The 10,892-nt window shown below is 43.4% G+C and overlaps 1 pseudogene; it reads right to left on the minus strand.

The window, feature by feature from the left end:
• Positions 1–1,070: 1,070 nt before the first annotated feature.
• LOC131517847 (disintegrin and metalloproteinase domain-containing protein 21-like) lies at positions 1,071–3,432 on the minus strand (annotated as a pseudogene).
• Positions 3,433–10,892: the final 7,460 nt, after the last annotated feature.

The following is a 10,892-nucleotide window of genomic DNA, read 5'->3' on the forward strand; positions in this document are numbered from 1 at the left end:
AGGCATTGTAGGGGGGCATCAGCTAGGCTCCCAATCCCATCCTTGGGGATAAATGTATTGTGGGACTCAGCTTCTGGACTGAATTAAGAACATGTAGACTGTGACCTGCTGAAGGAAGTGGCAACAGCAAGTCACAGTGGGTGACAGGCAGCTCCCTAGGCATCTGAGCTCTCGCTTGGGGTACATGAGATGTGCGGGCCCCTTGTGACTGAAGGTGGGGTTTCAGTACACCCCCAACAAAGGAAATGGAAGCACAGGATTTATGGCTTACAGAGCCCAGAACAAGAGGGCACAAGGACCCAGGGAAGGGCAGGTCTCCATCCCACATTTGCCATGATCAGGACATAGAAAACCGGGTAGAAAGTACAGGATTTCTTGGGAGCGGATGGGGCTGAATTCGCTAACTTTCACAGGCTCACCTCTGTGTTATTCTAGAAGGTTCTTGGGAAACCAAAGTGGGAACCATAGGCAGATTCTTATCTAAGGTTAAACTCACTGAAAATAGGCAAGAGAATGAGAGCAGGGATTCACCTTTCCCGGTCTCCCTCTGGATGCCAGAGTCATCCATAGACACTTGTGCCTACCTTGCTGATTGATGTATGGGGTGCTCCTTTCAGCCTCATGGTCTCAGTCTCCCACATTTGGGAATTTGCTCTCCAGCGAGGCACAGCTTGCACTAGTGGAACCTAATGCCAGTCCCCTTCCCTCACAGCCCGCAGACACCCCCGTGTGGGACAGGCAGTATGGGTGGGTGGTAGCCCTCCATTATCCTGAGCCCACATAGGACTGGGGGAAGACAGATTACCTGGAGAATGAGAAACTTTTCAGTCCACAACAGCGTAGTTTTGGAGAAAACTCATGAAGTTGCCAATAAAGGAGCTTGTGTCAACTTCTCTTAATTCTGGAAACAGACACTTCTGCTCAAGACACAGCTCTGACTCAGGTCCTCTTCCGAGAAACTAAGGCTCAGTTTGGACTCTTACAGGCCTAAAAACTACATAAAAGCCAGAAGCATGCAGTTTTCAAGTTTTATTTCAGAGTGCTGGTCGGTGACCCATGAGACACCTGGTGTCAGAGCTGTGATGTGCCTGAGGACCCCTGTGTCTCCTGCAGACCCTTGGAAACGTGGATGTCAGCTGTGCCGCCTCAATACTGTATTTTTACAGATGCACCAGATGCATTGTCTATAGTTGTTCAGGGGTCTGGAGGCTAAATTATGGATTGTCTTCTCCAAAAATCTCTTCCTTAACTTTCTCTGTGTTTATAGTTCTGACATTTCCAGAAACAACAAAGAGGAATGCAGCTATTATGGCATAAATGTGACCAAAACCCACTCTGAGATATACGATGGATTCATGACTTTGCCTGACTGACTGAATTCTTCTCGGAGGGGTCCACAACCTGTTCTCCCACCAGTGCCTTGTCCGTGCACCATGGAAGATCCCAGCCTATGTGGCAGTGGCAGTTCCTGTTATGGTTGCACATCCCTCTGTGACTGCATTTCTCTGGGATACAGTCATAATTCAGCTGAGCCCCACTGCCAGTGCAGTAGGTATCCCGACAGAACTTTCCAGAAGCACAGGAAATACTAGTTCTCACATGAGCAATCTGGGTTGTTCCTGTGCTACGCTGTGAATCCGGCCCCAAACATCAGAACGCTGGATCTCCGACAGATGGAATCCAACATGCCCTTGCAGTTGAGGGAGATGTGTGACATTCCTACACTGCAGCCTTCCACACGGCACGCCTGTATGGGAACAGGTTCAGCATTGAATTCCCCGGGGTCTTCTGCAGTGTCCATGTCGGCTGCCTTTGTGATTTATGGTATAGCAGACATCTTCACCTTTCCCAGAATTTCTGCCAAAGCTTTCTTGGCAGTGAATAGTGCGGTCAGTGCAGTTTCCATGATAGCAGCAGCCCTCTTCAGTGCACGCGGTTCCATCTTGCATATGGAAGTCATCAGGGTATGCCAAGGTCACCCCATGGCAGAACTCTGGAAGATGACGTATATTTTGGATTGGTCTGCAGGGTGTCCAAGCAGCGGAGTTGGTGCAGTCTGTATAGCATCTGCCTGTATTACATTTGCCCCCAGGGGTTCAGTTACAATCACGCATACAGTCTAGATTGCTGTAGCACTGGTTGAATGAGCCGCAGTCACACTGCTTTCCTGGATCCACTATGTAGTTTCCATAATGATAGTGGGTCAGGCTTTTATTTAAATGCACCATTTCAGTGTTGAACATGCACTTGCCTGTTCCACAATTCATTATGTGCTGCATATGAATGAAGGAACAGTTACTGAAAGCTTCCATTATACCAGTTAATTGGGTCCTAATGCAGTTGGACCTTTTTTGGCAAGCACATTCATCAGTGTCAATGCACAAGCCACAATTTCTTGCCATCTGATGTGTTGCTATGACAGACAAGAGTAAATAATGTCTGCCTAAATAACTCAGAATGATGGCATATAACCCATTGGTGGATGGCATATAGAATATACAACTGGACTGCCATGAACCTCATAGGGCCCATCTCAAATCACATTAAGGGTGAATGTGTTTTAAGAAATCGAAAATACTTTGACTCATACTATTGAAGAGAAAAAAGGACTCTGATGCAACACATAATTGCCCGTGTGAGCTTGACGTCTCTCAGTATAAATGACCATGAATCCAATAACTTACATCAATACCATGAAATATTGACTCAATTAAGCTAACTAGCCTTACTAGGAATTGGGCACTTTTTTCACGTGGTTAACATACTATACATTGTTTTGAAACTGAGAGCAAGTCCTTTGAAAATTCTGTGATGGGATGAACAGAACTTACTAGAGATCCTTGGGGCTGCACTGGCATTTCCTTGAGGAAAAGGGGGTCCCCTGTCCTCCTTATGTCCTAGGTTATAAGTAGGTCCCATTGCACAGATGTCTGCGACTATCTGAGAAACAAAGTGTTCAAACCATTGGAAATCACCGAGGGGTCTCATTTCATAGGCAACTTAATCCAACTTCATGATATCTTCAAGGCTGCCATAGCCTGTGTCGATTGTGACCATGGAAAGAGGAATCTCCTCCAGGTAGTCGAGGTAGTAACAGTCTGGAGGCATGAAAGTGTAGTCAGGATGCTCCCTGAGCATCCTGAGTCATCATCAGCAGAGTCTGGACCAAAAGAGTTTCTTGTGCCGCATGTGCATAACATGTCTCTTACCCCCAAAACGCAGGCTATAGGACAGACAGCCAGGCATCTGAATGCCCTTGCTGTGGTGTGGCTCCTTCTTGGGAATTACCATCTCAGAGAAGATGTAGCACCATGAGGGATGCCCTTGAGAACCCTGCACAGGAGCCAGCACTGCCCAGAGTGCAAACAGCAAGAGGGGTGCCCTCAGGGTGACCTGGCCCTCTGCCAGCCTCATGCCCCTGCTCAGAGACATCTGCCAGTGAGAATGGATAAATGGAGGATCCTCAGCAAAGCCAGGTCTAGACCATCAGAGAGAACAGAGGGCTGTGCCAGGTGGCCAGCACCCTGCACGTGGGGGCCACCTGTGGGGTTAGGCAACAGTCCCAGGGTGTGGCATTGTGTGACCCTGCGCATCAGTTAAGCTGGGGTGGATGTGGGAGGGGAAGGTGGGCCATGGTCAAGAGTGGTCACATGGACATGGGTAGGAATTTGGACCCAGAGGCATGGCTCTAGTCAACACCTTCAATCTTTCCTCCAGCTACTTGCATATGGGCTATGCAGTTATAACACCCTGAACTTCTCTACCAATTCCATGTCCTGTGGTACTGCTGGGTCACTTTCTTTGGATAACTACTTTTCCTCATTACAGAGACCACTGCTTTTGCTTCCTTGTGATGTGGAGGTAAACATTGTCAATTTTACCTTTATGGGTGATGCAAAAAATCGCTCTGTAGTTTTGTGTGTCTTATTCTCCTTGGCTATTAGTTTGCAAGCCATTTGATCCTTTTGGTTTTTTGCTTTGAAGGTTCCTCTGAGTTCACTGAGGAAAACATTTGTCAGTATTCTGAGTGATGATTGGTGAACTACAAGGTTGTATTTTAGTATTTTCTTATGCCAGCTGGGGAGAACAGAAAGTACTGCTGACCATGTGTGAGCCCCAGGGGTTTTCTCCTCTAATCCCTTATGGTGGTTCTTTCCTGGCCTCTGGCAGTCTCCTCCCATGTAGTTTGGTTCCCTCTTCAGTTGGAGATGGAGGGGAGTTGAGGTTACTTTGGCAGCTTTCACCATGGAGTCTGCCCATGATCAAAAGATGGTTTTGACCATGGCACTCCCTTGCTTGAATAAGTGCCCTCTACTGCTTTAAAACGCCGTGGGTCAGGGAGAAACCTCAGAGTTGGCGTTTGGACAAGAGTTTGCCTTCTCCCCAGTGGCTGGCCTTCTGAATATAGCTCAAATTCCTTTGCCACCCAAACTAAAACTTTGAACATTGACCTTTCCAGCAACAGGCAGCTGAATTTGGGTTTTGATAACAATGAAATGGAGAGTGAAATGGCAGTTTCCAGGGCCTGGCAGGGAGGGTCAGTGAGGAGTAGATCTCAAGGGCTATGATTTTGTGTTATGCAAGATGATTAAGTTCTAGAGGGGTCTCCACATCATTACCCCTGTAATTAACAATACTGTAATGTATGGTTAAAATTTTGTGAAGAGTCTGGGTCTCATGTTCAGTGAGATCTTACCACAATATAAAAGTGGAAGACACGAGTTTTCCTTCTCACACAACAGTGTGCTGAACTGCATGGACACACTCTCTACTGATAATTTGAAAACAATTTAAAAAAACTTATACGTTTTGGAAACTAACCCTGAGGATATGTCATTTACAGATATCTTCTTCCATTCCATAGGTTGCTTTTTTGGTTTGTTGATTGTTTCCTTCACTGTGCAGAAGCTTGCTATTTTGAGGTAGTCTCTCTCTATATATAATTTTCTTGTATTATATTAATGTAAATTCAATCTGTTAACATACAGTGTAGTACTGATTTTAGGGGTAGAATTTAGAGAACCATCGCATACATATAACACCCAGTTCTCATTTCACCCGGTGCCCTCCTTAATGGCCACATGCCATTTAGCCCACCTCCCCCACTTCCCCTCAGTTTGTTCTCTGTATTTAAGAGTGTCTTCTGGTTTCCTCCCTCTCTGATTTGATTTATTTTATTTTTCCTTTCCGTATGTTGTGTTTCTTATATTCCACTAATGTGTGAAATCATAGGATATTTGACTTTTCTGACTTGTTCCATTTAGCATAATACACTGTAGTTCCATCCACATTATTGTAATTGGCAAGATGTCATTCTTTTTGATGGCTAAGTAATATTGCATTGTATATATTTACCACCTCTTTATGCATTTATGTGTTGATGAGTATTTGGGCTGTTCCACAATTTGTTTTTTGTTGATAAGACTGCCATAAAGATTGGGATGCACGTGCCCTTTCGAATCAGCCTTTTGGTGTCCTTTGGATACCTTTGGTATCCTTGGATAAATGCAATTGCTTGATCACAGGATAGTTCCGTTTTTTATTTTTTGAGGAATCTCGACACTGTTTTCCAGAGTGGCTGCGCCAGTTTGCATTACCATCAACAGTGCGAAAGGGTTTCACTTTCTCTGCATCCTTGCTGACATTTTTTGTTTTCTGAATTGTTAATTTTAGTCATTGTGCCAGGTGTGAGTTGGTATCTCATTGTGGTTTTGATTTATATTTCACTGATGAAGAGTGTTGTTGAGCATCTTTATTTGTGTCTTTTTGCCCTCTGAATGTCTTCTTTGGAAAAATATGTATTCATGTCTTCTGCCCATTTCTTCACTGGATTATTTGTTTTTTGATTGTTGAGTTTGGTAAGTTCTTTATAGATTTTGGATACTAACCCTTTGTCTCAGATGTCATTTGCAAATATCTTCCCCGATTTTATCAGTTGCCTTTTAGTTTTGTTGATTTGTTCTTTGCTGTGCAGAGCTTTTTATCTTGAGGAGATTCCAATAGTTTATTTTTGCTATTGTTTCCCTTGCCTCTGGGGGACACGTCTAGTAAGAAGTTGCTCTGGCCAAGGTCAAAGAGGTTGGTGCCTGTGTCCTCCTCTAGGATTTTGATGGTTTCCTGTCTCACATTTAGGTCTTTCATTCAATTTGTATTTATTTTGGTGTGTACTGTAAGAAAGTGGTCCAGGTTCATTACAAGTTCACGATGCTGTCCTGTTTTCCCAACACAAGTTGTTGAAGGGACTTTTTCCATTTGATAGTCTTTTCTGCTCTGTCAAAGTTTAGTTGATCATATAGTGATGTGTCCATTTCAGGGTTTTCTAATCTTTTCCATCAATCTATGTTTGTTTTTTGTTTTTTTTGTTTTTTTTTTTTGCCAGTATCATCCTGTCTTGACGACTACAGCATTGTAATATATCCAGAATTGTGATGCCTCCAGATTTTTTTCTTTTTCAAGATCGTTGGTTATTTGGGGTCTTTTGTGGTTCCATGATAATTTTAGAGTTATTTGTTCTAGCTCTGTGAAAAATGCTGGTATTATTTGACAGGAAATTGAATTATTTGCATTGAATGTCTAGGTTGCTTTGGATAGTATTGTCATTTAACAATGATTTTTCTTTTGATTCATGTGCATGGAATATTTTTCCATTTCTTTGTGTTTTCTTCAATTTCTTCCATAAATGTCCCAGACTTTTCAGAGTACAGATCTTTTACTTCTTTACTTAGGTTTATTTCTAGTATATTATGGTTTTTGGTGTAATTTTAAATGGGATAGATTCCTTGGTTTCTCTTTCTCCTGCTTCATTATTGGTGTATAGAAATGTAACAAATTTCTATATGTTGATTTTGTATGCTACAAATTTACAGGTTTATTGTACCAGTTCTAGCGGGGTTTTTTTTTGGTTGAGTCTTTCAGGTTTTCTTTTTTTTTTTAAATTTTTTTTTCAACGTTTTTTAATTTATTTTTGGGACAGAGAGAGACAGAGCATGAACGGGGGAGGGGCAGAGAGAGAGGGAGGCACAGAATCGGAAACAGGCTCCAGGCTCCGAGCCATCAGCCCAGAGCCTGACGCGGGGCTCGAACTCACGGACCGCGAGATCGTGACCTGGCTGAAGTCGGACGCTTAACCGACTGCGCCACCCAGGCGCCCCAAGTCTTTCAGGTTTTCTATATATGGTATAAAATTCAACTCCAGAACTGAATAATCCTGTTAAAAAATGGCCAGAAGACATGAATAAGCATTTTTCCAAATGTGACCTACAGATTGTCAATAAACACATGAAAAGATGGTCAACATCACTCCTCATCAGGGAAATAGAAATCCAAACTACAATGAAATATCAACTCACACTGGTCAGAAAGGCTGAACTCAACAGCACAAGAAACAACAGGTGTTGGTGAGGATGCAGAGAAAGAGGATCCTTTTGGAGGTGCTGGTGGGAATGCACCCTGGCACAGCCACTATGGAAAACAGCATGGAGGTTCCTTAGAAAGCTAAAAATACAACTACATTATGATAGAACAAATGCACTACTAGGTATTTACCCAAAGGATACAAAAATACTAATTTAAGGGAATTGTACCTCTATGTTTATAGCAGCTATGTCATAAACAGCCCAGCTACAGAAACAACCCAGCCGAAGTATGCATTGATTGATGAATGGGTATAGAATACGTGGTATATCTACATAACCCCATCCACGCACACTGGAATATTTCTCAGCCGCAAAAGGAATGACATTAGCTATTGTTAAGGACAGGGATGGGCCTAGAGAGTATTATATTTACTGAAATAAGTCAGAGAAAGACAAATACATGATTTCATCCATATGTAGAATTTAAGAAACAACAAAAGGGCAAAGGGACAAATAAGAGAGAAGAGGCAAACCAAGAAATAGGCGATTTTTTCAATGTTCACTTATTTATTTAGAGAGAGAATGGGAGGTGGGGCAGAGGCAGATGGGAAGAGAATCCCAAGGAAACGTCGTGCTGTCAGTGCAGAAACCAAAGTGGGGCTGGATCTCAGGAATGATGAGATCAAGACAAGAGTCCAGATCAAGAGTCGTGGGCCTAACCCATGGAACCACGTAAGCCCCACGAAACAGATACTTAACTATAGGGGAAAAACTGATGATTACCCTGGGGAGGGTGCGTGGAGGGATGGGGAGGTAGTTGATGGGGATTAAGGGGAGCTCTGATAACGAACACTGGGTGCTGTGTTGCAATGTTGAATCACTATATTTTACACCTGAAAGTAATACTACATTGCATGTTAACTGGAATTTGAAGAAAAACTCAAATAATGTATTTATAGTGCCTGTAAATGGCCAAGTTGGCATACAGCCCATGAAGAAGCATTTATTTCAGAAAATATACTACCAGAAAGAATACCTAGACTATTTGAACTAAGGTATGTTCTTTTCCTTTCCCACCCCAGATCAGCAAGAAGAAACTCCAGTGCAAGTAACTGTGACTATAGGCATGTGCCCCTGAGCCTGGCTGCAACCTCCCCTCCAGACTGTTGTAGCCAATACACACGGTTCCTGGTGACCAGCTCCTGTTCAGAGGACTCTTTCCCAGCGGGACAGGATGTCAGTGACCCTAAGCTGTTTGCTGTTGAGGCCAAGCCCCAGCAGGTGCCTGAGATGTGCGACTCACTCATTGTTGGCAGCCCCACTCCCAGGAAGGAAGCTCTGCCCTGGGCACAGTCCACTAGGGATGCTGGGAACCTGATCACCCCAGACCTGACTTGTATGGCAGGAGTCTCATGCCACCAGGACAAGCAAGCCACAAGGCAGTGAAGCTGCCAGCCACCCCTAAACAGAGCCCTCAGTTTCCAAACTGTTTGGAATCCTGTTTGTCCCCGACACACCCTGCAGCTCAGACCTTTGCCCAGAGTATTGCCCAGGGTAAGGGGGAGATGGAGCAATCCTCTAAATCAAGGAGCAAATCTGTTCCGATAGAACTGACTTCATTTCCAGCTAAGTTTGCGGAAGAAGTTCTGGGCCTTATGTTGTGGGAGAGTCAGGTGCAGGAGACAGATGGTTTCAGTGGAGGATTCCTAACCTACTCCCCCTCACCTGCAGGAGAGAGCCAGAGTCAGGGACAGTGGAGGGAACAGCTCCTGTCAGAACAAACATCAGATTATGGTCTCAACAACTCTCCATTCAGAGGAGTCCGAGGTTGTAGGGTTCAGTCTGTGGAGACTCCATACATCAGAGGGTGGTTGAACATAGGAGTGCTCTCAAATGAAGCACAGTATCTCATCATGTGGTTTGGGAAACAAAGAGATAAGGAATACCCAACCAAACCACTGTCACCATGGTCTGGCTGTGTGAATGTCCCAGGTCACACCACCTCTGTAATTATGGGACTACTGCCCTTTCTTCCACATCATGTCTTTGAGCTTCACCTGGTTCAGGTGTGCATCAGTAGTGTCACATTTCTCTGGCAAAGCATCCCATTGATGGAAGTTTCGTACTTGGTATATTCCTTTATATTTAGAAAGACTTTTGCCTTATTCTGAGCTTCTAACACTAAGAAAGATGCTATAAATATTTACACACCATTTATTTTCTGAGCATGGGATTTCATTCTTCAGGGACAAATACTCGGGAGTGGTATTTCCAGGTTCCTTTTTATGTCATCCATGTATAATTTCATAAGCAACAGCCAACGGTTTTCCAGAGCTGGTGTTTGTTTGTCAACCTTCCTGCACTGTTTGAGGCCCCACGTATGCTGGATGCTCACCTGGATGTTGTTGTCAATGTTGTTTTCATTCCGGAGCCATTGGGATGTGTGTATAGGGCATCTATTGCGTTCTTGATTTGAATTTCCCTGACAGTCGATGGTGTGAAGAGTCTTCTCCAGTCAGTAACTAATGTGTCTATAACCTCAAGGATAGGATGTCTACTACACAAGGCTGTGCTTGTTTTATGGAGGTTTGTTTCCTTTCTTCCTATTGACTGTTGAGGTTTTTTAGCATATTCAAGATGCAGGTCCCTTGGTGGTTATGCAATTTGTGAATGTTGTCTCTTACTCTGTAACTTATCTTACTATTGGTATTCACATGGGCAGATAAGCGTATTTGATTTTCACAAAGTCTATTGATACCATTTCTTTTTATGTGTGTTGTGTTCTTAGCTATAGTTTTCCTTTTCTTGATGATTGATTGCTTGTGACTAATATTTTTTTAAAATGTTTATTCTTGATAGAGAGAGAGAGACAGAACGTGAGCGGGGAAAAGCAGAGAGAGAGGGAGACACAGAATCTGAAGCAGGCTCCAGGTTCTGAGCTGTCAGCATAGGGCCTGACAACGGGGCTCAAACCCTCAAATCGTGACATTGAGACCTGAGCTGAAGTGAGACACTTAACCGATTCAACACCCAGGCACCCCACTGATTTGTTGACTTACAATGTAACTAAAAGTCTTGGTTTTTTTCTGGTTTCTCTCAATGTTGACGTGTTCCCTATTTGGTCTCTGGTGACTTAGAGTTTTGTCGTTTGTTTTTAAATTTATAGACTCTAGCAAATCATTTTTGTGGCATGGTTTTTCCTAATATATGGAAATTATGTGGAAATATATGAAATTGAAGTTCAAATTTCACAAGAGTTGCCATTCTGTGTCTCTTTGGCCAGACTGCTCATCAGATTTGATAGATATGCTCCTGGGGTTCAAAAACACGTTTACCTTTTCAGGTGGTGGGCTTTCTATATGTCTCAGGAGTCATTGAGCTCTGTGCACACAACCGAGTTTTTGACACAATTTTTCCTTCACAATTCTATGTGAAACCCTCAAAATCCATTTTTTGCATTGCCAATTTTAGACACTTCATGAATAGAACACATTGAAACTCTTGTATCATTTGCTAAAATTATTTTACCCTTGCGTG

This window comes from Neofelis nebulosa, chromosome 7 (genome assembly GCF_028018385.1).
Source record: "Neofelis nebulosa isolate mNeoNeb1 chromosome 7, mNeoNeb1.pri, whole genome shotgun sequence".
Classification (NCBI taxonomy): Eukaryota; Metazoa; Chordata; class Mammalia; order Carnivora; family Felidae; genus Neofelis; species Neofelis nebulosa.